The sequence below is a fragment of the Ursus americanus genome, chromosome 11 (assembly GCF_024610735.1).
Source record: "Ursus americanus isolate L20-20 chromosome 11, mUrsAme1.1.p, whole genome shotgun sequence".
Taxonomy (NCBI): domain Eukaryota; kingdom Metazoa; phylum Chordata; class Mammalia; order Carnivora; family Ursidae; genus Ursus; species Ursus americanus.
This window is the reverse complement of record NC_142137.1, coordinates 65,498,311-65,521,202: the sequence shown is the minus strand read 5'-3', so window position 1 is coordinate 65,521,202 and position 22,892 is coordinate 65,498,311. Positions and strand designations below refer to the sequence as shown.

The 22,892-nt window shown below is 43.2% G+C and overlaps 1 long non-coding RNA gene across 4 annotated transcripts in view; it reads left to right on the top strand.

Annotated features, from left to right (window-relative positions):
* The first annotated feature begins 3,317 nt into the window (after positions 1-3,317).
* Positions 3,318-22,892, top strand: part of LOC123797398 (uncharacterized) — a 61,125-nt gene continuing 41,550 nt past the window's right edge. For all 4 annotated transcript variants that reach the window (XR_015726156.1, XR_015726157.1, XR_015726158.1 and 1 more), the window contains exons 1-3: positions 3,318-4,359; positions 5,641-5,870; positions 7,279-8,692. This is a non-coding gene — a long non-coding RNA (uncharacterized LOC123797398). The remainder of the gene's footprint in view (positions 4,360-5,640; positions 5,871-7,278; positions 8,693-22,892) is intronic.

Genomic DNA, 22,892 nt, shown 5'->3' with positions numbered 1-22,892 from the left:
ACATCGAAATAGAAGAAGTGCCTGGGCACACGCAACTCACACATTTATCTAGTAATTACTATCTATGGTCATGTGCTAGGCGATGCACTAAATATGGTGATATTAGTAAAAAATGTAGGTCCCTGCCTGCGGGGAGCTTATCATTGGGACAAACAAACGGAGGTCCAAGAAGAAGAGATTCACACCATACTTGGTTTTGTGCGTTACTGGATGTAACTTTGTGACGTAACGGATGATTTATACAAAGTGAAATAAGGATCACAGTTTGACACAGCGAAGAGAGAGCAGTGGAACTGGTAATTTTCAGAAATAATTTCAGGTGATATAGAAGAGACTTGAAGTGTTCATGTATTTTTTAAAGCAGAAAAGACTAAAGAATTTTAACCTAGACTAATTTGATATGTCAATAGCTCAGATCACATTTGGAATTATTTCTTTGAGGGCGTGTTTTCCTTCTTCTGCATACATCGTTCATTCAACAAATACTCTTGAGTCTCTTCTGTGACAGGTATTGTGCCGAATGGGTAATGGGACACAGCATTAAGGTAGATAGAGTTCTTATTTTTAGGGAGCTTATATGTTATTGGGCTGAGTTAAAATATAACTAAATAATCAAATAAAAAAAGAAACTACCACACACAGTATACTCAGAACTTATGTATCCTTCTTAAATGAACCAGATGGATTCTCAAAAGTTGGTATGGAGACTGTGGGATGACCAGTGTTTGGTATTGGGAGTAGGAAAGACCTGTGGTTCCCATGGAGAGCAGGTATGATTATGGTTAGTATGGAGAGTTAGCTCTTACCACTGGTTTGTATGGGAGTGGGGCACACCAACATGGCCATAGGTGAGGAAGGGAGATTTTCTTCCCTTCCAGATTGCTCCATAGAATGGCAAGGTGGGCAGAGTAAGGAGGAGCATCAGGCTTTGCTGTCAGCTCCCCAATTTGATGCTATTTCTGTGAATTTTCTTTTTTTTTTTAAAGATTTTATTTATTCGACAGAGATAGAGACAGCCAGCGAGAGAGGGAACACAGGCAGGGGGAGTGGGAGAGGAAGAAGCAGCCTCATAGTGGAGGAGCCTGATGTGGGGCTCGATCCCATAATGCCGGGATCACGCCCTGAGCCGAAGGCAGACGCTTAACTGCTGTGCCACCCAGGCGCCCCTGTTTCTGTGAATTTTCAACCCAAAGGCATTTGAGCCCATTGCCAGGATTCTAGGCCACTGGGTATTTCTAAGGGTGGTTGCAACTTCTTGCTGTGCTTGAAAGAACTAGAAGTTGAGCCAGTCTGAGATATCACTGGGAAGAAACCCTTAGTCCTAGAAGAACGCAGAACTGGCTGGCATCAATAGTTTGCCCAGGGTCCACAGCCGTGTATGGGGGCTGCTGCTGGATATGAACAGTCTCCACACCTGCCTGTCTTGTGGTTAGGGAGCTGTTTTCCTATTTTGAATTTTACTTTAATTGTGGCTTAGTGATATAAGGCCCAGATGGGCTTTTGACCACCATGGATAAAGGTCAAAGAGCACCAAGCCTGAAGGAAACCCTCTTACGAGGAAGTGGAAAAATATTCCCCAGTAGGATACAACGGAAGAGTGATCTGGAAGAAACATATTTAAAGTTCTTTCATATGGTCTGTTTTTCAAGGCAGGGATATATTTATTTTCTTGTTCAGTGAGTGCCCACCCAATGAATATGTCATTAACTGAAAAGCTCAATGCAAATCGAGTGGCGATGACGTTTCATGTCTAGAGCTAACGTCAGTCTTGGTCTGACAGCTCTCTGTGGCATACAGGGGTGCTCTGCACAGCAGCACCCTCAAGATTTCTCAAACAAGCAGCAGAAGCTTCTGAAAATTTGCCTGTATCATCAGAAGTTTATGGTTGCTTGCATTTGAAATAAAAATGTTTTCGGGCTGCAGGAATCGGCCTGGGCGTGCCAGTGACCTATTTTGTGATGCAGAGCTTCCATCCAAGACCCTTCCATCCAAGACCCATCACAATTCCTCCTAGGAATTGTGAGTAAGTGAGTGGAGCAGGAGACTAAAAACATGAAACAATTACAGAAATAATTTAAAGTTTCAGATAAATTATAACATAATTTGGTGTTTCTTTGAAGATGAAAGTTCTTAAAGGTTTATATGGCAGTACATGGGACTTCTTAAAGTAGTGGAAAACAAATCAAAGATTCTAGCTTTCTTGGCTGATCCGAGACCGCTCATGAAAGTGCTTGGAGGGTGGCGGGGGGTGGGAGCCGAGGTGCAGGCAGACAGGGGTGCGCGGTCCCGGCACCTGGCAGTGTTTCTCAGGTTGTGAGTTCTCTTTTTTTGTTTCTAATTTAAATTTTGTTAGTTACCATAAAGTGCAATATAGGTTCTGGAGTAGAATTCAGTGATTAGGAGTTCTTATTCCTTCTAACCTGATGGGGCTGTACTTGTGCTTATTTCAGGAATTTCTGAGACCTAAAGATCCAACAGTCACAGTGTATGAATCCTACACATCACCACAGAGTTGGTAGATAAAGATGCATGAACTGTTACCAAGTAAATTCTGAGGACTATTTTGGCTTAGTACTTCTTTAGGTAGATGGGAGAGATAAGAGAGACTAGAAAGCTATTTCTGGGAGAGACACACCAAGAAACTTCTGGGTGGGAAGAGGCCGGGAGTCCTGTAGTCCCCCCCTTCAGGTCTAGGAGATGGCCCTACTTCTTATACCAACTCTTGTGTTAAAACGCCTGTCCCTTATGCATGTATTTGTTCTTCTGGGTCAGACACATGGGACAATTAAGTCACCAAAATGCAACATCATGTCTGCTCAAATAAGATTTTTTGTGCCACAAGGTAACAGAGCTTTGCACTACCAAGAGGATGAAAAATGGCGTGCAACTCATTGCACTAACCTGCAGAGGAGCCCCGCCCACACAACACACACCTTATCCACTCGTGTGCCCCCGGTCACCTGCCTACATGTTCCAGTGAGAGTGTCTCATGCTCTTCTCCTGTGTGCATGTTTTGTTGATCAGATTATTTAATACAGTAATCAGAAACACGAATAAGTGTCCTGGTTATAAAAATTCAAGTAGTGAGCATAAAAGGAGGACCTTAGATATTGAGGAGAAACTGAAAATAACAAAATGCTTTAAACGATGCAAGAAAGAGAAAGCATTCATAGGTCTAGACCTTAGTAGGTCTAAAGGAGTCCTCATCAGAAACAATGCTAGAAAAAGAGAGGGGGGTAGAAATGAAAGCTCAGGGGAACCCATCATGGTGGGTGTGTTGACTAGTTGTCTGGTTGTTACTATTACTTTCAGCTCCAGATCCACCGTTTGGGCTTTGCTGGTAAAGCAGACCACATCTCCACTTTGCTCTTTGGCAGCTGCTCCTTGGCAGGCCCCGCTGATGGAAGGGGCTAGGGATGGATTTGCAGACAACAGGGGCTTCCAGTCTCCAGTCTCCTTGCTCTCCTGGCCCCTGGCCCATTTTACCAGTTCACAGCTACCACATTCTTCCTGATCAGAGATCTGAGTTCCAGCTCCCGGAAGGTAAGCTGGGGGTAGTGGGGCAGGAATTCCTTCTCTCAGTGCCTGAGGCATCACCACCAGCCAGACATCATTCCTTCCCCTAGGATGACCAAGCATCAGGTTTTCCTGGGATGCTCCTGGTTTTAGCACTTAAAGTCTGTGTCCCGGAGAAATCAGGATGGTTGGTCACTCTACCTCTTCCCAGAGGTCTGGTCCCACCACATGATACTCCTGCTTCATTCTTTTTCCAGCTTAGCCCTAGGAAGGGTGGCTGCTTCCGGAAGTTACCTCAGTTTCCCCTTTGCCTTTTCAGTCATCCATCACCTGCTTAACCCATCCCTTGTATTAAATTCTCACTCTTAAAATAACTTGGGTGGCACATATCAGCTACTTTTAATGTTTTATTTTCATTTATTTATTTATTTTTTGAAATAAACCCACTTGAACCCACAACCCTGAGATGAAGACCTGAGCTGAGATCAAGAGTTGGATGCTTAACCGAATGAGCCACCCAGGTACCCCCTAAATGTGTTTTAAAAGCACCTTCCGTGGAGTGAAGATGATGACCCAATGCCAAATTACAAATACAAATGCAACAAACCAGCACTTTGTGTCACAAAAAGAGGGACCCGGCCAAACCCAGGAGCTGGATTTCTAATTGAAGGCGATGTAGAAGAACGAACTATGGAAGGAAGAGCCATAGCTGTCCACCTCTGCTGTCGCAACGTTTCATCTTACAAATTAGAATGGCCTTCTTCCAGCTCTTCCTCATAATTCAAGAGCCAGGACAGCTCACATACCTACTTCCACTAAACAAAATTTATGCAATTTGTCAAGGTAATGTGCCAAATAATACATTACTTTAAAAATTTTTAAAAAATTTAAAAGAATCTAAAATGTTTACCGCTGTGATAGCATTTTAATTGTTCTATTGTTTCCCTTTCTTCTTTGTCTGCTTGGTAGTGTATTATTTAGGAAACCTCAAAGGTTTGAGTACCTGGCCCAGCCCCATTGTTCCAGAGCCCTGGGTGTTTTGGGGGGTTCCCAAGAAGAAGACCGTGAGGCAAGAGGTCAAGTGCAAGTAGTTGAATTGAAAGGTGAAGGAAATACTGAAAGGAAGCAGGGAAATGAGACAGGGAAGAGAAGCCAGCTGACAAAGGTGTCTGGGGACAGTTACAACTGTGGGCCACTGCAACATAATCCCCTTGGGGAAAGTCAAGGAGCCAGTGCAAAACACACGCTCCTGAGTTCTCCTGCCTGAGGAGCAAAGGGGCTGGGGCATTAATACCCTGACTCCTGTTAGACGTTGGTCAGAGCTGCTCCTGGGAGGTGTTAATTCCCCTGCATTCCTGGTCCTCTATATGGACAGGCGAGGAAGGCTCCAGAGGCCGGAGAGACCTGCAGCCCAAGGACTAACATCACGGGGCTGGTTGTGGTAAGTCTGGCCCACACGCAACCAACTGATGGGTGTGAGGGCTACGGTTAAGGCACGGGCAGCACCTGCTGTCACTGGTTATTTTTACTGCGTGAAATTCCATAACGTGAAGAGATTTAGGAACACGTACTCATGGTTATCGGAGAAGTCCTGTAATTTGATTTGTCAAGCCGTTATCAATTCCTAGGGCTTGGGAACCTCGAATTCTTGTGTTGAGGGGCTCATTTCTGGCAGATGCTAGATCACTGGGACATATTTAAACTCGGGAGAATATTGCATATGGGATCGTGGCTTTCCCAAATTTGTCTCTTGCAAAATTTCCAAATACTAAACAAGGGAAGCTTTTAAAGGGGCACAAGATTTCTAAGAACTATTAAACAATAGGGCAACTTATTTCTTTTGTTCAGATGGGAAAATCAAGGAGACGGAGGGGAGGGGAGAAAAATGGAGACATCGGTCACGGGAGAGGAGTAGGTGTGCCGACCCAGATAAAAGGAGAGCGTGCGGGGTGGAACGGATAAGAAGGTGGCCTATGAATCAAGAAAGACAAGTAAAGGGGAAAATAGACGACCTATGTTTTCATTAAATATTAAATCATAACTGGTTTGCACAAATCAAAGAAACGCAAAGCCTACCTTCTGTCTTTCGGGAAGGTGTGGTAAATTTTGCATGCTAATTTACAGGCAAGAACGGGTGCCGTCGGGCATAAGGAAAGAATCCTGGCAGCGTGAGAACAGAAATTCACAGGAAATTCGCATGGATCGTCGTCCGCTGCACCCGAATTTCTATACCAGATTTTGTGGTCTCAGGCCACATGATGTGAAATATATTTTGGTGGAATCTCTGAAATTGCAGTGTCAGTTTGGATAGGTACCAAACCCAGTACCCCCACCACCCAGCTTCTCCCCTTGGGGTAAGTCATTCACAAGAATACAATTTCCAATAAGGTCCAGCTATTGTTGTCTTGCGGTCTGAGTTTAAGTGGCACCGGGTCCCTTTCATTCCCGTGTCCCTGCTTGACCTCCAGGAACATACCAAGGAGAGAACCAGGTAGCTAGTGTGTTTGGAACCATCTGAATCATTGGAAGATGACTTTTGTTACCATGTTTAGTATCCCCCAGGTTAGATAAAAGTGTCATATCCTCTGTCTTCTTTGTCAAATCTGGGAGAAGCTATTTGGGGGTGTGTTTTGATGGCAACATTTATTGCTGAGCAATAACTTTAGTGATGAACTTGACATAATGAAGGAAAATGCTTTCCTTTCTGATTTGCAGACATCACCTAGACAGAGTGATTTGACTTGTTTCTTTTTATTTATTATCTAGAGGTTCCATGTGACAAACTTCAGGTCTTTAGGTTTAAGCAGATTTTATTTAACAACATCTCCAGATAAAATTCAAAACAGCCATAGAAGAAAATAAATTGAATTTATAACCTGGTAGGATGTTGACAATGGCTCAGGATGTAGAAAACTCAGGGAAAAAAAGGGACTAAAGAAGTCCCCTTTTCAGAGACGGAGCACATTTGTTTGGAGTGTGTTATAAGTAAAATGTAATGACATACACATAAGCTTCCATTAGTAATGATCAGGAGCTGGAATAATTGTGCATAGACTCATTTGAGCATTACTAATTCAGGACAGTTCTATTTGTATGGAATTATTTGCATTTATGTTTTTCCTGAGTTAAAAACGAATACCCCCAGGTCTTGCTCAGAGTGTGGGGAATTAAACATACAGCTCTCATTAACAAGCCTGTGAATTGTACAGTCTGCTCCGTTCCCTAAGCACTTTGCAGAAAGTGTTCTCTCTGCCAGTGCGCTGTATACAACCGCGGCTTCCAGATTGGAAAGCTTAGCAGAGCGACATAGCGCTGAGAAACAAGCCACCAGATGGGAGGTCTGTCACCCAAAAGGTGGCTTCGGAGCCAGACGTGTTCTTGGGACAAAGCCAAGCGAGGAAGCCAGAGCAGGTGAGAGATGACCGGTGCTGCGCTTACGTTCACCCGTTGGAGTTTCCTTGAAGGGAACCTTTCATGACCGACAGAGGGACCTGAGTCCCTCTCGGGTTCTACACGTGGCAGCTGTGACGTGTGGGGAAGGAGCCCCCTTTGCCACAGAGGCAGTGCCACAGTTAGAAGTATGACCTTCGACGTCAGGCAGATTCGGGTTCCTTGCTCCCTAAACTTTGGTTTCTACCCCTGCAAAAGGGGCATAAAAACATCACACTTGCCTCCTGGGTTGTGATGAAGAATCTTACCATGAGAAATGCCTATGGCATAGGAACCGCTCAAGAAATTTTGGCCTTTTTTTTCCCCCTCAAGCTTTTGGAGCCCAGGGATCCATCCGTTCGGGAAGCAATTTCCTCAGCACTTCCAGTTGCCATAAATCAATGGGCAGATTGCCTGGATTTGGGGTGGAAGGCAATTTAATTCCAGTGTCTCTACTGTTTGCTTTGTTTTCCTCTGAATTCAGGCCGTAAAAGGTAAGTTGGCACGGCAGCCAGCTGCTCCCACCTACATCTGAATGCCGATGTCCTCTCCTCTATTGACGCAAGAAGAAAGTAAATAAGGTAATGTCCCTGGAATTTTCTTTACACTAAACATGTAATTAGCCACTTACCCATGATGAGTAAAATTTAATTTCAGCTAAGTGAAAAGGAATGCTGATTAGATTTATTTTATTATCTGTTTACTTTCTGGGAAGAGGGCAGCTGGATAAAATATCTTCTCGAGCTCCACTTTTCACGTCCTGCAGTGCTTACCAATGAAATATACAGAAACTTGCAGGAACTGCACATATAAATGCAAATAATAATTTTGTTGGCATTTCCCTTCTTTTTATTAGTTAGAGTGAAGGTGAGCGTGGCCCTGCAGCTTCTGTTTGCCGGCATCCAGAAGCAAAAAGGGCAAGAGGCAAGCCTGGGAGAGAGGCAGAGACAAGTTCGGGCAGGCCAGCCCTGTGCAACACTGTTGGAAAGGGCCTCTCTCCTCTGCTTTCCCTGTTTCTGTCTTTCCAGGGACTTTACTTCTCTTTGGCAGCTCAGAGCCCCTGCCTGGGCCCCTTTCCCGGGCTGCCTGACCCAAGGACTCCCGGCTGCTCCCCAACCATTGCACTCAGAGCCCTTACTTCATCTAGACCCTTTTCCAAAGGGCCAGGCTCTCAACGAACAGTTGTGAGGAAAGAAATAGGATACATTCCTCTGAAGGCTTTGGTAAAGGATGGTGACTTCATGGATTTCCCTGCTAATGTGGTATTTTTATAGAATGCACACTTGAAGGTATAAGTGTTTATTTAACCTGAAGAAATGAATCAGAGATGCTGGAATTTCAGGAGGGACTTTCTAATTGCTCTTCATTTTTTTTTATTCTTTATTATTTTTTTCTCAAGAAATACATTCATTTAGATTTTCTTGGTCGCACAAACACAGATAAGAACATATCTAATGCACTGTATTCGACATCATAGCACTGTCATTCATGTATCTATGACTGGAAAAACCCAGTACCTTCGCTTTACACAGGCTTAGAAGCTAGTCCAGCTTAAGTCCTCAGTGGTAGCTTGTTGACTGAAATATCAGCACCACCAAATGATTGTCTAGTCCATATTTAAACCGACAATCTTTGATAAATCTACAGATCCCTTCGTGATGTTGAATGTTCACCATCGTGGTGCTACCAGATTTGTGTCTCCTTAGTGCCCACGGTTCTTGCTCACGCCGCTTCGAAGGACAAAGAGGTAGACCGGACGAAGGGTGGTGGGCAGCAAAGGAAAGTTTACTGAACAAGAGGACAAAGCTCCTGGAGAGGGAGGGGACCTGAGTCGGTTGTCCCTGTAGTTTCTAAGTTTAGGGGTGTTTCTGAGGAGGTGAAACCCGCATATTCCCCTCCCCCCCTTTTTTAGTTTCTTCTTAGTTAGGTAGTCAGGGCCAGGGTCCCCAGCAAGAAAGCACAGAGTCAGGACAGTTAAAATAAAATAGCACTGACATCCTTTTCTGCAGCTTGGAGGGGACCACACTGACATTCTGCTCTATAGCCTTTGCAGAAATGACTTCTGCAAAACGTCCTAAAATAAGACAACCACTAAAGCATGTGTCAGTATCATGGGCAAGGGGCAGTTAAGACCGCACCCCCAGATGTTAGGAAAAAAAAAAAAGACCAACAGCACGGGGACATGAGCCTAATAGGTAGACAGATAGTGACCAAAGCCCTGATTGGCACAACTCAGCACACCCTGGTTCCTTAAGATTTCTAATTGCTCTTCAAATCAGACCGCAAACTCAACGCCAACCTTGCCTTTGCCTGGGGGTTACAACCAGTGGGTTATGATGCTTCAGGATGCGCGAAGTTGCCCGTCTGAAGCTTAGGGACTAGTAGTAAGTGGGAGATGTACTTTGGCAGCATAGGGAAGAATTTTTAAACCAATCTGTGAGGACTGGGAAGCTTTGTGAGGGGCAATGAATTCCAAGTTCTTGCAAGCATTTAAGCAAAGCATAGGAAACTACCGAGAGAGAAATATTGTAGAGAGCATTTATATATTAAGATATCAGTCAGGGTTGAGCCAGAGAGTTGAAAACCATTCTAAGTAGTCTAGACAGGGGGATTTAATACAGGGGGTTGGTAACATTGGCCAACAAGGCTATCTAGAGATGAGAACGGAAAAAAAAAAAAAAAAGCATCCCCCCCTAGGACTGGAGGGACAAAGGGAAAAGCAGGTGTTTGGGTCCCAGAAACCATTGCCATTGCGGCCAATGCTAAAACTACAGCAGGGCTGCCTTGGAGAGCTAGGGTCATGGAGAGGGGTGCTGTCTGGGCCTACAGCCTCAGAGGAGACGCGGTCACTGTAAGGACCTCCTGCATAAGAGGGGTGGGGCAGGACTCTGGCTTTTCCTTTCTTCGTGCTTTCCAATGTCCAAGCAAGAGCTTTTCACTGGCTAATACCCACTGGGAGCCTATTGGCCAGGACGCCGGTGAAGACTGGAGGGCAAGTGTGAGAGCAAACTCCCAGCTGATCTGCACATGGGGCCTTTGGACTAGGCCAGCTCTAAACTTCCTTTCAAATCTAACAAACAAAACAAAACTTGAACAGTTCTATTATTTGAAGACACTCCTGCTTGCCAGTATCAGCCAGTCCCTAGAGAAAGAGACCAGAGAACATCCAAAGAGCAAGTCTATGAATTCTACCCTCTTGTTTTAGGGACAATTATAACCTCATTTGCCATCTGGGACCCCATAAGCTACATTTGACAGAATATTCTCTTTCTATTTTGTTTCAGGCTATGGTGTAAATGTGGGGATTACAGATGACTTTGCTCTGTTCTTCTCGTCTTTGTGGTTTCCTGGTCATAGAATTTGAATGAAAAGGTTTTGATCATTGTGTTTTTTATTCTTTACTAAAATACGATTTTCCTTACATTTAGATAGCTCTGGGAATGACCATCATAGCTTTAAGTGTTTTCGCCCAGCACTGTCTGTACCATCTGTCCAGGCCCCTCACTGCAGGCCCTTCCTTGGGCTCTCACTGCAGTGATACTTGGGGGCGAATGCAGGGCATCTACGGAGCACCTAGGTCTTGATATGACCCCATTGAGATGCTCTGACCCCACTTCTCACAGCCTTAGCTGTTCTCTTTAAACTGGGCGTCCTGGTGCTCTTCTCTTTATAAATGCAGTCAGCCCAGGTTGGCTTTTCTACAGCCTGGCATGACTTTCTTTGGGTCTGATGATTTACTGGAGATGAAAGCAATTCTTCTGTGTAAAGTGGTGGCAGTGGGCAGATTTTCAAACTGGAGTGTGCTTTGCAGAGCTGCCATGAATCTGCCTAGGGCTGTGACTTTGGGGGAAAAAAAGGCTATTTTAACCTTGGACGTCATTGAGGATAGGAAGTGTATGCTGGGGACGTCACCAGAGGTGCTGTTTCCCCGGCTCTGGATGGCCACTTTCTCTACTCATCCCCCTTGCTTCGGGACCATGGAAATCAGGCTCAACAGGTAAAGGGATAGAACTGGAGGTGACTGACGTAAAGTCATGTGGTCAGCGCAAGGTGACTCCTTTCGACAGTTTTAACTAGGATCTTTACTTGAATGGGCATCAGGAGCAATATTTGTATCTCTTTTTGAAAGACAGACTTACTGCTGAATTGAAATGATCTCAGAGATAGGGAATGGTGGTGTTGGGCTCCTGGAAGATGCCCAGAAAATGTGAAACATGGATTTTGTCACCTCCCCTAAAGATACTGAATTTATTATTTTACAATGTGCTGTCTCTTCCCGGTGTGGTTAGGGTTGAATTTTAAACGTGTCATGTTGTACAGTTCGATGTGAAGGGGTGAAGTGGAAGTGGCAGGGGCAGAGACATTCATGTGTTTCTCTCATCCCCCACCCCCTGCTCCGCAGCTTCCCTTTCGAAAAGTAGATCATAAATGGCTTATTTATTTAACTAGGTGTTAGGGTTATTAATAAATATTTGAGAGCACCATATCTTTTAATAGGGCTGAACAGTAAACAAACCTGTGCCAGAAGAAGAAAGAACAAAATCGCTTCACCCCGGGAGTAGAAAACTTCTTTCGTTGGCAGCTGCCACCTGTTTTGATGGATACATTTGCCTGCAGTTCATCTCATCTGTTACTTAAGCAGGGGAGGGATGGACCTGTAGTCCATCTCTGGGGAGGTGACAAGATGCTTCCTACCCGGTCTCTGCTAGGGCTGAGAGGGAAGGAGAGCTTGAGGTATGGGTCAGAGGTCCTGTCTTAGAAATCTCAATTCCTTTTGATTCAAACACTGAGTAAATGATGTTGATAGGAGCTTCCCACCTATTAAATATTAACTCAGGTGAGGTGTTTCAAATAATGACTTTTCTATAGTTACTACCAAAGTCTTCTAAGGATATACACAATTTACTTGCCTTTCATCATAAAGGATATGCTACGTATCTTAACCTTTTCTAAATAATTTACTGTAATCACTGTGGTTGTCATTCAGTCTAGTGGCTGTATTTCAGGGAGATAATTCCGGGGACTCGTTTGCCATACTCTTTTAGTCTGTCTACTTTCCATAGGTAACTCTTTCTTTGTTTGAGCAAAGATTGATTAAGCACTTGCTGTGTTTGGGGGAGCATGGATATGATGATATGCTCAAAATGATCTCTGCCATTAGGAACTGCTGAGTTTGGCCAGAGAAGTAGACACATACATTCAGATCTACGTTTAATTCATTGGTGCAGGTGGGCAAACATGTAATGGGAAGATTTCACATAGAAGGGGACATTTGGGTTGGGTTTTGAAAGATAAGTAGGTGGTTGATACCCAGAGACCCTGGGAGTGAACATCCCAAGTCCCAAGCCCAGCATGCGCAAAGGTAGGTGGCTGTGAAAGGACATTGCCTGAATGGGACCTCAGGGTGTCTGAAGGGGTGGGTGTGCATGGGATTCTGGGAGATGATAAACTGTGCCCTGCCCCCAGGACTCTATTATGTTTGCTGTCACTTTGTCTGCCTGGACCCTCTCTCCTTCCTGCCATTACAGACCTTCATCTTTTGTTGGCTGTGAAACTAGATATTCAACCTTGTTGGAATAGTGTTTAAAATAAGAGTAATCAGCTTTCAAGGGAGGGCTTCCTCTATGAACAAAGTGTCAGGGCTTTGGTGCATTTACTTTAGGCGTTCAGAGACTTCCTTGTTCTCATTTGCATATTGGATAATGAAGGATGTCAAGGGAGGTCACCGTCAGAAAAACAAGGTATCTTACTAATTGTTTCTCTTAAGGCCAAACAGAGACATAAAGAGTTAAAATGGAAGTCACTTGTGATGGAGGATGAATGAATCAGTGTTTGCAAAGCATGTGGTTATCTTTCTATGAAGGGTGAGGTTGGATGCAAGAACACTGTTAGTCCAAGAATGATGGATGGTGGCAAATCTCTTTGAGATAAATCGCATCTGCTCCCACCAACATTCTTCCAACTGTATGAACTCTGCCCTTGATTCTTGGATAACCCCCTGCTCACTGTAGATGTGAGACCTTGATAGGTATCAAAGCATGAGGGAAAAATAATATCATAAAAATAACCAACATCAATAGAGCAGGGAACAAGAATCACCTCTACCCTGTGGGCAGCAGCCAGCGAGGGACACAAAAAAGAACTGATTGACATCAGCATACAAACATACACCCTGATGAGACCTGGCTATGTAGTTCAACAAGAAAGTCATAGCCCGTGACAACAAGGATGAGCATGGGCTTTAAAAGTGAGACACTTTGTGGATATATCCCCCCACCCCCCGTGCATTGCACCTGGCCTCTGAGGAGCCATATTGTCAGTTCACTGACCCCATCCCTGTCTCTCACTCTACGGCTCTGGAGTCAGATTCAAACAAGGTCGAAGGTGGGCTTCCTGACAGGGACTATACTTTCTGTAGGCCTTGTAAATGGAGTTTAGGTGCAGGCATATTTGCAACATGCCCTCATCCCTTGGCCCTAACCTTTCCTGGAGCTTTCCTGAAGATTCCACGTTATATGACACCACTTCCTAAGGGGGTGGTGTTGCCACTTGAGTCGGAGTCAAGCACAGGAACTCTGTTGAGGTGAAGTGTGCTCACAATTGTTCTGAAGTTTTATTTAGAAAACAATCATTTTATTAATACTATATAGAGAGCATTGGTTTAGGTACTATTGAGGTATTAAAAATAAAAAGGCAGGGTTATTTTAGAAGATTTTTTAGTCCTGTTGGCAAGAAAATACATAAATACAAAGATCAACATATCACCCCATGTACTCTGGCTCAATGGAATTTGGGTTTAGCTTGCTAGATGGGCACGTTCTTATCTCTAACGGTAGGGGAGGCAAGCAGAGTAGGCTTCTTGGGCATGTGACCTAGGCAGTCACACAAGGCCTTACTTAGAAGGGCCCCAAGCTTGGCTTAGTGCTCTACTGTTGCATGTTAAACTCTTAATCATTTTTAAATAAGATTTATTTATTTATTTTAGGGTGAGAGTGAGGGGCAGAGGGCGGGTAGGGACAGAGGGAGAGAGCGAATCTTAAGCAGACTCCACTCCAAGCACGGAGCATGACACAAGGCTTGATCTCACAACCCTGAGATCATGACCTGAGCTGAAATCAGGAGTCAGATGTTTGATTGACTCAGCTACCCAGGTGCCCCAAATTCTTAATCATTTTTGGACAAGGGGACCCACATTTTAATTTTGCTGTGGACCCTACAAATTATGTAGTTGATTGTGGGAGGAGGAATATTTGTGACATGGCTTGCCTAAGGCATCTTGGTATCTTGTAGAGGAACAGCTAATAGATGGGCCTGGTTGAGCTGAAAAGCCCAAGTGTAAGAAGTGTGGAAAGGGAAGGGTCAGTTGGGGGAAGATGGCTACTTGACGGTAATATGGAATTTCAGGAAGGATTTGCAAAACATGACCAACACTCTTTTTTATACATTTGCACATAACTTGTATTAGCCTATGATGTCCTAAGGGGTGGACAGGGTTATAATAAGCATAGGTGTGCTGTTTCCCTTCTGGCCTCGACAAGGATGCTGTGTGGACCGGTCCACCCTGGCTTGTACCTCTGTGTTGGGAACGAGGCTCTGCAGGGCTTTCCCTGAGGGAAATTCATGCCAAATATCTTGGAAACCCCTTTTCTCACCCTTGCCAATTTTTTACCAGGAGGAGTTAGGTAGGTAAAAATTTATTCCATTTAATTTATGAGGTGTGAGGATCAAATAACCCATAAAAATTTTAATTGTGTTTTAAGAAGTCTAATTGAGATTGAAATTCATCTGGTTAAGTTCCAAATAAACCGATTCCCTGAAAGTCTCCCCTGAGTTCACTCTTGGGCTCTCCTCTGCTCATGGTTAATGTTCTGAGGCTGGGTCAGGAGAGGCAACGGAAGGGGCTTCCTCAAGCCCCAAGCCCATGTGATTATTTGGAGTTAAGTGAAGGGATGAACTAATTCTTTGTTCTGAGCCACTGTTTCGGGGAGCTGTGTGCTGGGAGAATTGCACGTGGCATTGAAGATCACAAAATGTGAGCTGAACACCAAACCTCTGATGATGCTGTGTGTCCTCAGGCAAGCTCCTTAGTTACCAACTCATTTCTCATTTCTACTTTCTTCCTCTACCACACTGAGATGTTATGAGGATCAGCTGTGCCTTGCCTGGCATTCTTGGAAACTAATTCATTATATAAGCCTAAGGTATTTTCATTAGCTATGTCAGATCTTTGAGAGGATTTCATAGAGCCATGCCAGCTTCTCAAAACATGTAAACGTTAGTTGAGTCAGTTCCCTAGCCATTGTTGAAAAAAAAAATCCATCACCTTAATTCTCTCTGTGCTTCTCCTTCTCTTCCTCTTATTCATTTTTCTCATATCAATCCAACTTACATCTTGGCATTCTTGAAATTAGTCTTAAGTGGTGGTTGTTGGTGGGTATCATGTAGCATTTTATGAGGAGAGAGCGAGTCTTCGCAACAGGAAGGTCTAAAGCTGTTAAGTCCTGCTCTGGTCACTATTAAGTGTGTCCTCTTTGCCTATGGGAAATTATCTGGTGGCATAAGGGGATTTTTCTAAGTAACAGGAAAGTATAAACTGATAGAACTCTTAAATTAACCAGGTTGTTTTCTTATCACATGTTATAATCAGACATAATTAAACCTACAGCAAAGGCCTAGGAGAGTTCACATGGTAGAACCTTGTCAAGATCTCAGGGGTTGGATTACAGAGGTGCCATGTTTATTATCAGGTGGGTCATTGACTCAGGAAGTATCCAAGTGGTAGAATGAATAGTATCTTTGAGACTAACTTGGTGAACTGAGTGTCTCTAAGGAAGGTGTTATATGCTTGTTAGAAGCCTAATAAGAAACTTCTCTTTCCTTCTAGACTAATTGCTAGCATCAACAGAGATACTTGTTGAAGATTTATGAGAAATGACCACAAATTACAAAAATGTAGCATTAATTGTGATCTGCATTAGACCCATAGAGAAAAAGTAATGGGCCTGAAGAAAAAGATGAAAATCATGAGGAAATATAGTGACACTGTAAAAAAAGGATTCACTGTAGTACTTTCCTGGGTGTCCCCTTCACCTGGGAGGAAGGCAGCAGTGGCCTGGAAATCCTGACTCCAGCTGGCATAGGGTGGTGGCCATACTTCTGTTCTTCATGACAAAGTGACCCTTATAAGAATGACTTCCCAACCAAAATGTCTTCTTGACTGAGTTCACATTGTTGCTTCTCTGGGTTACTTTGTAGTCACTACGCCAATGGTACAAAGATTCGTTGGCTTCTCTTCAAGATTGTCTGAGTAGAATCCACCTTTTCCTTTCCTTTGGCGGCTTCCCATCTTTGCCTGGACAGTGGCAGTGTGGGGCTCATGGTGATTTGTGATCACGTGGTTATGTCTCTGCTCATGTGTGTAGTATTCCCTTCCTTTACCCGATTGTAAGCTCTGTGCCTGGAGGAACCATGTTTGTTTTTGTTACCAGTTTGAGTACCTAGACACTCAGGCTGATTGTGGATGTTGTCATCTATTACTGCTAGTGATTCCATGTGGGAATTCTTCCTTAGCATTTCTTGGGAAATTTGTGTGTTTTTCTGAATTGTGAATCCTAAGAAAAATCAGTTACAAAATCGGGAAAATTGGATAAAATATATACTTTTGTAAGAATTAACACTTAATACAACATAGACAGTTACTGGTTCTAAGGCATCCATTGAGGTCAAGTAGAAAGCAAGAACAGAAAATATTGATACATGGAGTCAAATATGAAGGTCAACATTTATAGGAATGAGGATGGGAACAGATATGAGAAAATTGGTCACAGTCTAATCAGTCATCCTTTGTTAGCTGCTGCCATGTTTTAAGTGTGTGTTTGTGGCTCTGTCTGCTTCAAAGCGTGAATCTTTATTGAAAATAAATATAGGGGCGCCTGGGTGGCACAGCGGTTAAAGCGTCTGCCTTCGGCTCAGGGCGTGATCCTGGCGTTATGGGATCGAGCCCCACATCGGGCTCCTCCACTATGAGCCTGCTTCTTCCTCTCCCACTCCCCCTGCTTGTGTTCCCTCTCTCGCTGGCTGTCTCTATCTCTGTCAAATAAATAAAAATAAAATCTTTAAAAAAAAAAAAAAAAAAAAAAAAAAAAAAAAAAAAAAAAAAAAAAGAAAATAAATATAAATGTTTATGTACATAGTATTTTTCATACAAATCCCATGGTGCACTGGGTGTTGTACGCAAGTAATGAATCATGGAACTTTATATCAAAAACTAGGGATGTACTGTATGGTGACTAATGTAATATAATAAAAAATTATTATTAAAAAAAAGAATAACATGTTTTGGAAGCAGAATAAGCCCTTAAATAGGCTATTTAGACATATGATTCTGTTAGTCCTTGCTATGAGATCTAAATGCTACATTTATTTGAATACTACCCAATAGTATTTGCTGACATTTTCCAGTGTTTGGATATTCTCTATAAGCCTTAGCTCTTTGAAAATACTACTAAATGTGATATTTTTTATTTATTAAAACTTTTAAAGCTATCCATAATAATGAGTAAAATTTATGAAGACTGTGGAAATATTTAAGTAACTTCTAATTCCCAGGAATTCAAAATTTCTATTCCTGAATCCCAAGATTATTATCTGTCATGATTTTGGAGACACAAAGCTGCACAGCAAACCACCCCACAATCTAGCTGCTTAAAATAACACCAATTATTATTTATCACAGTTCTCCGGGTTGACTGAGCTCAGCCAGGTGGTACTTCTATGTCTCGTGATGTTGGCGGGATCTGCAGTCATTTGGGGCTGTTTTGGCTGGGATGACTCATTTGCAAGGTGGGCAGTTTATGATGGCTGCCGGCTGGGGTCTTAGCTGTAGGCTTTGGTCCTATTCTCATGGTTCCCTTCTAGGTATCTTCTTCACATGACTTGAATGTCCAGTGTGGAAACTGGGCTCGGAGATGGGTGTCCCAAGAGTAAACTTTCTAAGGAGAAAGGAGAAGCTGAAAATTCCTTTAAAACGGGGCTTGGCAGCCCCAGAATGTCACTTATGCTTCTTTCTATTAGTTAAAGCAATCATAGAGCTATACCACATTTAAGGGAGGGAAATTAAACTCTACTTCTTGGTATGAGGAATGGCACATGTGCTCACAGAGGAGAGGAATTCTGGGGCCATTTTTGGAGACTGCCAACTATAGTCTGTCCTCTGATGGCAAACATTTGTTTCGGTCTCACTTCCTAAGGTCCTCCCAAAGTCTCATATCTGTTCCTTTACGTCCATGGAAGCTGGAATGTCCGAGGCGTCTTTTTCACTCACGTGCTGATGCTGCAGCGAGTAGGGCTCCAGTGTGGTCAGACTTCTGGGTCCCTAGTTCTCCCTCTTGACTGGCTCCTCAGCTATCCCCATGTCATCTCAGGGCCTCTCCTCCTCTATGTGATTTCTCCATCAGGGTAGGCAGACATCTTAGATAGCAGCTCAGGACTCCCAAAAGAGAGCGCTCTGAGGATAGGCCTTATGGAGCCTCTGCATATGTCATAATTGCCCCTGTCCTACTGGCCCTAGCCAGCCACAGGGCTGAGCCCAGATTCGATTTGGGAGGGCTCCACAGAGCTAGGAGGAATGGCTCATTTGAGACCACCAAATTCATCGTATGTTGTGGATGCTCGGTAATTGTATGAATGAATGAATGAATGAATGAATGAATGAATGCATGAATGAATGCATGAATGAATGAATGTATGCATGAATGAATGAATGAATGAATGAATGCCCTGTTACTAGTTCAGTCACTTCCAAACCCATTTTAGAAAAGCAGGATCTTTCCTTGAAGGGGAACAAACTCGATGTTTAGTTCCACCTGTGCCACACGTCTCAGGGCCCCTGGACCATCTGAGCAGACTCATGATCCTGGGACCTGCTAGTGGAGACGGGTACCTTCCCTTGGTTCCAAGCCCCTACAGATTTACTTGGGCTGTGATAGAAATCACTTACCTCCTTCCTCTACTCTTGGGGCTGTCCTTCGAGCTCTTTTTTACCTTTTTTATTTTAGATTTTTCTGAACTGTCAGGACTTCTGAAACTCCTATAGTGGTTTAATCACAATCTACTTGATCACTACCCACCTGACCCCCGCCTCTCCAATTACAGGTCATTTCTACCATGGGCATTAGCTTCTAAAATCTTACACAGGCATATCTCATTTTATTGTGCTTTGCTTTATTTCCCTTCGCAGATACTGCATTTTTTTTAACCAATTGAAGTTTTGTGGCAACCTGTTTTCTTTTTTTTTTTTTTTAAAGATTTTATTTATTTATTCAACAGAGATAGAGACAGCCAGCGAGAGAGGGAACACAAGCAGGGGGAGTGGGAGAGGAAGAAGCAGGCTCATAGCGGAGGAGCCTGATGTGGGGCTCGATCCCATGATGCCGGGGACATGCCCTGAGCCAAAGGCGGACGCTTAACGGCTGTGCCACCCAGGCGCCCTGCAACCCTGTTTTCAAGCGTGTTTATTAGCACCATTTTTCTAATAACATTTGTTCACTTTGTGCCTCAGTGTCACATTTTGGTAATTCTTGCAATATTTCAGACTTTTTCATTATTATAGTTATTATGGTGATCTGTGATCCGTGATTTTTTGATGTTACTACTGTGACTGTTTTGGGGTGCCATGAAGTACATGCACCCCATAAGACAATAAATATATGTGTTTTGACTGCTCCATTGACTGGCCATGCTACCACCCTTCTTCCTTTGCTTGAGCTTCCCAATTTCCTGAGACACAATAATATTGAAATTAGGCCAATTGATAGCCCTATAGTAGCCTCTAAATGTTGAAGTGACAGAAAGAGTCACACGTCTCTCACCTTAAGTCAAAAGCTAGAAAGGATTAAGCATGAGGAAGGCATGTTGAAAGCCTAGATAGGCCAAAAGCAAATGAATGGTGAATGCAAAGGAAAAGTTCTTGAAGGAAGTGAAAGTGCTACTCCAGTGAATACATGAATGATAAAAACGCAAAATAGCCTTATTGCTGATATGGAGAAAGGTTTAGTGGTCTGGGTGGAAAATCAAACCAGCCACAACATTCCCTTAAGCCAAAGGCTGGCCCAGAGCAAGGCCCTAACTCTGTTCACTTCTGTGAAGGCTGAGAGAGGTGAGGAAGCTGCAGAAGAGAAGTCTAAAGCTAGAGGTGGGTTCATGAAGTTTAAGGAAGGAAGCCGTCTCCATAACACACAAGTGCAGGGTGAAGCAGCAAGTGCTGATGTGGAAGCTGCAGCAAGTTCTCCAGAAGATTCAGCTCAGACAATCAGGGAAGGTGGCACACTAAACAACAGATTTATCATGTAGACAGAACAGCCTTCTGTTGGAAGAAGATGCCATCCAGGACTTTCATAGCTAGAGAAGAGAAGTCAGTGCCTGCCTTCCAAGCTTCAAATGACAGGCTGACTCTTTTGTTAGGGGCTGATGCTGGTGGCTTTAAGTAGAAGCCAGTGCTCATCTCCCATTCCAAAAATTCTAGGGCCATTAGGAATTATGCTAAGCCTCCTTTGCCTGTGCTCTGTAAATGGAACAACAAAGCCTGGATGGCGGCACATCTGTTCACCACATGGTTTACTGAATATTCCAAGCCCACTGCTGGGATCTACTGCTTGACAAAAAAGATTTCTTTTAAAATATGACTGCTCATTAACAATGCACCCGGTCACCCAAGAGCTCTGATGGAGATGGACAATGAGATTACTGTCGTTTTCATGCCTGCTAACACAACATCCGTTCTGCAGTTCACGGATCAGAGAGTAATTTTGACTTTCAAGTCTTATTATTGAAGAAATACATTTCTTAAGGCTATAGCTGCCATAGATAGTGATTCCTTCGAGGAATCTGAGCAGGGAAATTGAAAACCTTCTGGATTCACCATTCTAGATGCCATTAAGAACATTCGTGATTCATGGAAAGAGGTTAAAATATCAACATGAACAAGAATTTGAAAGAAGTTGATTCCAGCCCCCATAGATGACATTGAGGGGCTCGAAGCTTCAGTGGGGGAAGTAGCTGCAGATGTGGTAGAAACAGCAAGAGAACTAGAATTAGAAGTGGAGCCTAAAGATGAGACTGAATGGCTGCCATCTCATGATAAGCCTTGGATGGACGAGGGGTTGCTTCTGATGGATGAGCACAGGAAGTGTTTCTTGAGATGGAGTCCACCTGATGAAGATGCTGTGAAGATTGTTGAAATGACAACAAAGGGTTTAGAGCATGATATAAACTTAGTTGATAAAGAGTTGCAGGGTTTGAGAGGATTGACCCCAATTTTGTTTTTCCTTTTTTTTTTTTTTTTAAGATTTGTTGACTTATTTGAGAGAGAGGGAGAGGGAGAGGAACAGCAGACAGAGAATCCTAAGCAGACTCCCTGCTGAGCATGGAGCCTGACGTGGGGCTCAATCCCATGATGCCGAGATCATGACCTGAGCCAAACCAAGAGTCAGACACTTAACCAACTGAGCCACCCAGGTCCTCCTGACCCCAGCTTTGAAAGAAATTCTACTGTGGGTTATATGCTGTCAAATAGCATCAGAAGCTCCAGAGAAATTGTTCATGAAAGGAAGAGTCAGAAGTATTTTTAAATTAAGAAATGTACATTTTTTTAGGTATAATGCTATTGCACACTTAATAGTCTTATAATAGACCATATTATAGTATATAGTATAAACATAATTTTTCTATGCACAGGGACACAAAAAATTCATTTGACTTGCTTTATTGAGATACTTGCTTTACTGTGGTGGTCTGGACCAAATCCATAGTATCTCTGAGGTATGTCTATATGCTTCTTAAATCATGTACCCCCCCCCCCCCCCACAGGCTCCTAAACCCATAATTCCTTTTCTCTTCTTCCCCCAAACTGCTTTCTCCAGAAGGGCCAGGCCAATCCTTCACTTCTGTATCTGAGATTGGGCCATATTGAAGCTTCTCCGCTGTATTAAACTTTGGCTTGTCTCTTATAGACTAGAGTTCAAGAGCCAATTTGAGGTATGGATTTGCTCTTTTGGACATGTAATCCCAAGGGATGAAGTGTTATCAGTCACATCATTTCAGTTGTAATAAAAACCTTCATTGTGCAGGGGGCTTGGTTTCTGAACTCTTTGACTTTTAAAAATATTTTTTTTTGGTAAGCTTAAATAATGTCAACAAATCCTGAATGGAGGGAGTTGTTCAAAGATTATAACCAAGCAGTAATGATGACATCAGGCAGGGAAATGCAGACGAACATTAGCCTTCTTTTATCTCATCCAGTAAAATCGTTTTAAGAGAAATTTTGAGCTTTGTTACCCTGGAAAACATAGCTGCTTATAGGGAGAGATGAGATCATGGGTTTTTTTTTGTTTTTGTTTTTTTTTATTGCAGTAAGGAAACTTAATTATTAGAAATTCCAGCCTTTCTAGGGGACTCTGACTCATGTTTTGAGACCATATTTTATCCAGCAAACCATAACATTCACATGGCCATCTCTCTCTCCACTGAAGCATCCGGCACAACATTATGCTTGCAAATGGTTTAGGATTTTTCATAGAGTAGAATCCTGCATTAGTCCCTGCCTAATTTCTTTCACCTCCCACCCACATTGTCTGCTTTAGACATGGAGGCAGACAGTGCACGTTAATATTCTTCATTCACTCAACTGGTGGGTGGCAGGCTAAAGTCACGCTCTCTAGTCAAGGATGGAACATTTTTATTTTAGCTTTGGTTCTACCTCGTGCTCTTTGACCTAAGTCTCCTTATCCCCAATAAAAATTCAGATCTGACATGCTCTGGGTCAACCCTGGACACAAATTCATCTCTTGAAGTGGTCACACTCATGCATTTTTTGTTGTTGTTCATTTGTTTATGAAGTATGTGTTGAGTATCTCCTATGTGTCTGGCACTGTTTTTTGTTTTTTAAAGAT